The sequence below is a fragment of the Triticum urartu genome, chromosome 3 (assembly GCF_003073215.2).
Source record: "Triticum urartu cultivar G1812 chromosome 3, Tu2.1, whole genome shotgun sequence".
Lineage (NCBI taxonomy): Eukaryota > Viridiplantae > Streptophyta > Magnoliopsida > Poales > Poaceae > Triticum > Triticum urartu.
Window position 1 is genome coordinate 557427619 of NC_053024.1, and position 6611 is coordinate 557434229.

Consider the following 6611-nt stretch of genomic DNA (forward strand, 5'->3'; position numbering starts at 1 on the left):
AAAGGCCAAATAGAGGATCAAATGATGACCCAGGAGTCTAATCAGAATATGTCTATGTGTATGTGCAGGCTTCACTGCTGGCCGCTGCCGCATGTACTATGGAGGTCTCTGCACTGAAGCAGGACCTGGAGCAGTCTGAGGACGAGCTCGGCCTTACCAAGAGGCAGCTCAAGGAGAGCAAAGGTAAGCAATACCTTGTCTATGCTTTAAAAAGAAGTTCGGTTGTAAAGTAATGGGATCATCATGAATTTGCCAGGGGCCACGACCGAGGTGGTGACCCTGAAGAAGGCGTTGTCCGATGCCGAATACAAAGCGGCCAAGGAGAGCCTTGAGCGGGAAAAGCAAGAAGCCTGGGTAAGCGAGGTGCAACAAGAGCTCGAGGCTCTCGCCAAAAAATATGAGTCATTGGATCTTGACTCTAAGACGCGAGAGTCCGAGCTTGCGATGGTGCTTGAGAGCGCACGGAGTGCCTAAGCTGAAGCCCACAAGGCCCTCTAGGAGATGGATGCGGTGAAGAAGATAGCAGCGGGTAAGGCATTCATTATGCAAAGCTAGCATGTGAAGGAAACTTTCCTTTTACTTACCCGAGTTCAGAGCTCTCCAGGAGCATTCGCAGATCTTCCTCGTAGTGCACTGGATGCCGTGGAGTTTTACCGAGCTGAGGAGGGGAGCTCGACAGAAAAGTTGTTCTGGTCTCAGTATACTAGGACCAAACACCCAATGCCCTTGAGCGACCAGCTGAAGCAATTGGTCGAGCTTCACAAGGCGGCCGAACAGGCCATGAAGGGTCTTATAGTCCGGATATGGCCTGGCGAGCCCCTGCCCGGCAGCTACTTCGGTCTGGTGAGGCGGCTTGTGGATGCCTGCCCACGGCTTGAAGTCATATAGCGGTCCGTCTGCATCGAGGGTGCGCGCCGGGCTTTTGCTCGGGCGAAGGTGCACTGGGCGAAGCTGGACGCCGTGAAGCTGGTGAAGGAGGGGCCGCCGGAGGGCAAGGAGCATCGCTGCCCCGAAATGTATTATGAGAGTGTCCTGAAGGGTTCCCGCCTTGTGGCGGATGATTGTGCCAGAGATGTAATTTTTGAATGAACATGCTCATGTGATCCTGTAATGTGAAACGAGTTCATTTGCGCTATGCAACGCTGTTTTAATTTAAAATATTACCTTATATGCAACCGTTTATAAAATCTGAGAGTTGGCCAGTCATTGGCTTCTGCCCCCATGTAACTAGTACTGGGGTGTTCGGGATAAACCTGATCACTCTTTACCCCAATTTTGGGTCCTTCGAGGGAGGTGTTCAGCACAACGAACCAGGCAATCGGACTATAAGGCTTTATCACTCTCACTTAGCCATAGAAGTCTACAATTTTAAATTTTTGCGACGCCCCTAGTATTCGGAAGGCCGAATTTGGGGCGCTATACACGCCTAAGTCGGGCAAGGCCGACTCCTCGCCCGAAGCAGAGAAAGTCTTTAAGGACTTGAGCCCTCTCGAACAGCGACCAGCTCTCGCGCTATCATGACAGTTAGTTTTCGGCTTTCTCTACTGAGGTGCTCGTCCGGAACAACCGGGACACAATCGCAGTAGTTCTCCCAGCGCTACCTTAGCCGATATAGCGGAACGTAAGGTACCAAAGCATGGGAGCCGGGCAAACCGAACTATTGACCCAAGACATGATTCAGAGCTGATGCATATAATGCTATAAGTTCAGGGTGCCGCACTGTCGAAAGTGTTCGGACTTCTCACACCGTATTATGGGGTAAACGAAAGCCCCTGGCGTACTGACCATACCAGAATGTATGGGTGCAAGTTGTCGTAAATGAACATATAAGAAAAAAAGGGATGAATAATGCAATAATAGACTAATGCTATGCATTGTTGTTTAAATAATACGTTGAAGCATACTGATACAAGTAGTGCAATAAGCAGAAAATAGGACTATTTGACATGTCCTATCCAAGGGCAAGCCGCGTATGAATAGTAGAAAGCGGGTATATCGGTTATTATTAGAGACCACCTGGGGGTTCCCGTGTACATCTTAGCTTCTTGCCTCCTTGGATGTTCCTTCTCATAATGTGTCCGGCAATCGTACTGCCGGAAAGGGCTTCCAAAGAGTTAGGTCCTGAAAGAGAAAAAATGATAAAGGTATACAACCCCTAGGGCGGTTAAGCCGCATTGCAGGACGTGTCCTGATCGTGCCCCCGCCTATGCCCATGGTATTTTCAGTTCGTAATTATGTACGTGCGGCACAGATTTTGTCGCTTGACTGGGACTGGGACAGGGGCCGAATTGCTAGGCGAGCTCTGAACGTGCCAGCGATCCTGTTGCAGTTTACTCGGGACTCACTTGACGGTGTCCGGGGGCTGTATCGCCGAATTGGTGGTTTGCCTTAAAAGACTGTTTTATGCTTCTCCTGCGAGGGTTGTAGTGTGCTCTTCCGTGCGGAGCGAGCGTTCTTTGTTTCCATTTACTATTATGACCCCCCTAGGTCCTGGCATCTTGAGCTTGAGGTATGCATAATGCGGTACCGCATTGAATTTTGCAAATGCGGTTCGCCCGAGCAGTGCATGATAGCCGTTGCGGAACGGGACGATATCGAAGATTAACTCCTCGCTTCGGATGTTTTCCGGAGATCTGAAGACCACTTCCAGTGTGATTGAGCCCATGCAATGGGCCTCTACACCTGGGATGACGCCCTTAAAGGCGGTTTTGGTGGGTTTGATCCTCGAGGGATCTATACCCATTTTGCACACTGTATCCTGATAGAGCAGGTTCAGGCTGCTACCGCCGTCCATAAGGACTCGAGTGAGGTGAAATCCGTCGATGATGGGGTCTAGGACCAGTGCGGCAGATCCGCCATGACCGATACTAGTGGGGTGGTCCCGGCGATCAAAGGTGATCGGACAAGCGGACCATGGGTTGAAGTTTGGGGTGATGGGCTCCATCGCATAGACTTCCCTTAGTGCACGCCTCAGTTCCCTCTTGGGAATGTGGGTTGCGTATATCATGTTCACCGTCTTCACTTGTGGGAGGAACCTCTTCTGTCCTCCCATGTTCGGCAGCCGGGGCTCCTCCTCGTCATCACTATGTAGCCCCTTGTCCCCGTTTTCGGCATTTAACTTGCCGGCCTGCTTGAACACCCAACATTGTCTGTTGGTGTGATTGGCTGGCTTATCGGGGGTGCCATGGATTTGACACGAGCAATCCAGTATGCGATCCAAACTGGACGGGCCCGGAGTACTTCTTTTGAATGGCTTTTTCCGCTGACCGGATCCAGAGCCTCTGAATCCGGCATTGATTGTCGTATCATCGGTGTTATCGCCGTTGTTGCGGCACTTTTGTCTGTTACGATGTGGTCTGCCGTTGGCATCTTTGGTATCCGAAGTGCTCGGATTCCTTGATGTGTTGTTGCTGCGAGCCAGCCAACTATCCTCGCCCACGCAAAAGCGGGTCATGAGTGTCGTGAGGGCTGCCATAGACTTTGGCTTCTCCTGGCCGAGGTGCCGGGCAAGCCACTTGTCACGGATGTTATGCTTGAATGCCTCTAAGGCCTCTGCATCCGTACAGTCGACAATTTGGTTTTTCTTAGTTAGGAACCGTGTCCAAAATTACCTGGCCGATTCCCCTGGCTGCTGAGTTATATGGCTCAAGTCATCAGCGTCCGATGGTCGCACATAAGTGCCCTGGAAGTTGTCAAGGAATGCGTCTTCCAAATCCTCCCAACTGCCGACGGAGTCTGCTGGCAAGCTATTCAGCCAATGTCGAGCTAGTCCTTTGAGTTTTAGTGGGAGGTACTTGATGGCATGTAGATCATCACCGTGAGCCATGTGGATGTGAAGGAGGAAATCCTCAATCCATACAGCAGGATCTGTTGTACCATCATACGATTTGATATTTACGGGTTTAAAACCCTCCGGGAATTCGTGATACATAACTTCACCAGTGAAGCATAAGGGGTGTGCGGCGCCTCTGTGCCGGGCTATATCACAACGCAGTTCATATGAGTCTTGTCTGCTGTACTCGGCCCGGCCGGATTTACTTTTAGTGTATTCGGTGCGATGGTCATCATCCCGTGTTGGCACGCGTCCCCGTGACCCGTATATTGACCTTGCATGTTTTGCCCTGTTGTCCAATATGTCTCACAGGTCCCGTGTGTTGCCCCGGGCCTTGGTATTTTTGATTGAGTGGCGGTGGGGTGCAGGCTGAACTTCAGGCTGAAATGCCTCTCTGGCTCGGCCACGCGGTGGCCGGTCAGCCGCATCATACACTGGTGATGAAGGTTTTAATGCTTCCTCCTAGAGGTGAGGTAGCAACCTGCGCTTTGGGTAACTCTTGGAGGGGCGCTTGAGTTCGTATTCCTCGGCCACAAGGACTTCGGTCCATCTATCTGCTAGCAAGTCTTGATCAGCTTGAAGCTGTTGTTGCTTTTTCTTCAGGCTATTTGCTGTGGCCATAAGCTGGCGCTTGAAGCGCTCCTACTCGACGGGATCCTCAGGCACGATAAATTCTTCGTCGCCGAGGCTCACCTCGTCTTTGGAGAGAGGCATGTAATTGTCCTCCTCCGATTCTTCATCTGTTGCCTGCTCTGGAGGGCTAGCTTGTTCACCCTCCCGCTCTACATCATGCTGGAGGGGATTATGGTTGTCTTCGGCACAATCCGGAGTGTTATTGTCTCTTGTGCCGGTATCTCTACTTTTGCTGTGGCGGGACTTAGAGCGGCGCCGCTGATGTCGACGCTTGGGATGCTTCTTGGAGGGGACATCCTTCGTTGTCTCGTCGCCATTGCCTTCTTTGGGGGTGTCCACCATGTATATATCATATGATGAGGTGGCGGTCCAGCGCCCTGTGGGCGGTGGTTCCTGTTCGTCGCCCGCATCGTCGTCCATACCGTCGATGTCTTCAGAGTCGAAGTCGAGCATGTCGGTTAAATCGTCGATAGTGGCTACTAAGTGGATGGTGGGTGGGCAGCGAATTTCTTCGTCGTCCGCATCCCATTCTAGCCGGACATAGTTCGGCCAAGGTTCTCCTGACAAGGAGAGAGACCTTAATGAATTTAGCAAATCTCCGAAAGGCGAGTGCTAAAAGATATCTGCGGAGGTGAACTCCATGATCGGCGCCCAGTCGGATTCGATAGGCACGGATGCAGGCGGCTCGGAGTCCGTGGCCGGAGACGAATCCAGTGGTTCGGCGACACGGCTCTCGTAAGGGGTGAAGTCTGTATCTGGCTCCATCGCCACTGAGAGTGCAGCCTCCGTGGCAGGGTCTATCCCTCCGTCCTCGGATGGCGCAATTTGCTCTGGATTGAAGGCCGGAGTAGTTGTAGATGCGATCTCCCGAACACCATCTGACGGCAGAGTTACGTCATGCTCATCGTGATGGTGCGGCGCACCTGACATGGGCTCGAATCCGTCGAAGAACAAGTCTCCGTGGGTATCGGCGGTGTAGTTTAAGTTTCCGAACCTGACCTGATGGGCAGGGGCGTAGCTCTCGATATGCTCCAAATGGCCAAGCGAACTGGCCCGCAGTGCAAAGCCGCCGAATACGAAGATCTGTCCGGGGAGGAAAACCTCACCCTGGACCGCATCGTTATCGATTATCGAAGGGGCCATCGAGCCTTATGTTGACGGCACAGTGGAACTCTCAATGAAAGCACCAATGTTGGTGTCAAAACCGGTGGATCTCAGGTAGGGGGTCCCGAACTGTGCGTCTAAGGCGGATGGTAACAGGAGGCAGGGGACACGATGTTTACCCAGGTTCGGGCCCTCTCGATGGAGGTAAAACCCTACGTCCTGCTTGATTGATCTTGATGATATGAGTATTACAAGAGTTGATCTACCACGAGATCGTAGAGGCTAAACCCTAGAAGCTAGCCTATGGTATGATTGTATATTGTCCTACGGACTAAACCCTCCGGTTTATATAGACAGCGGAGGGGGCTAGGGTTACACAGAGTCGGTTGCATGGGAGGAGATCTACATATCCGTATTGCCAAGATTGCCTTCCAAGCCAAGGAAAGTCCCATCCGGACACGGGATGAAGTCTTCAGTCTTGTATCTTCATAGTCCAACAGTCCGGCCAAAGGATATAGTCCAGCTGTCCGGACACCCCCTAATCCAGGACTCCCTCACTCTGTGCAGTTGCTGCCTCAATCAGTTCGACTTCTTCAGTCTCAACTTAAAGCGGAAAGGCTTGGTTCATCTCAGCTCCGACTTGAAGTCAAAGATGTAATGAAGATGTCAGGGGACTGCCTTGCACACTATGATGCCATACAGCTAGGGATGAATCATCTATCGTTGACACAACTGAGGTCTCATCAGCTTGTTCGGCTGCTTGCGGGGCCCGAGCTTGCCAAGTCTAGTGCTTTCTGAAGTTCTCTCAGTTTTGTATATTCTTTTGTCGACGCATTTATATGCACTAGTGGCGACCTTTGATGCCCAGTGTATGTAATCCGCGGTCATGTTGCGCTTTATTATCACCGGTAGCGAACTTTGATTCCTAATATGCCGTAATGGATCAGTAGGAGGCACGACAATAGAAGCAATACCAATAATTTCATCTTTACTAGGCAATTCTTTATCATGGGGTTGTCTATGAAATTTACAAAAATTAAAC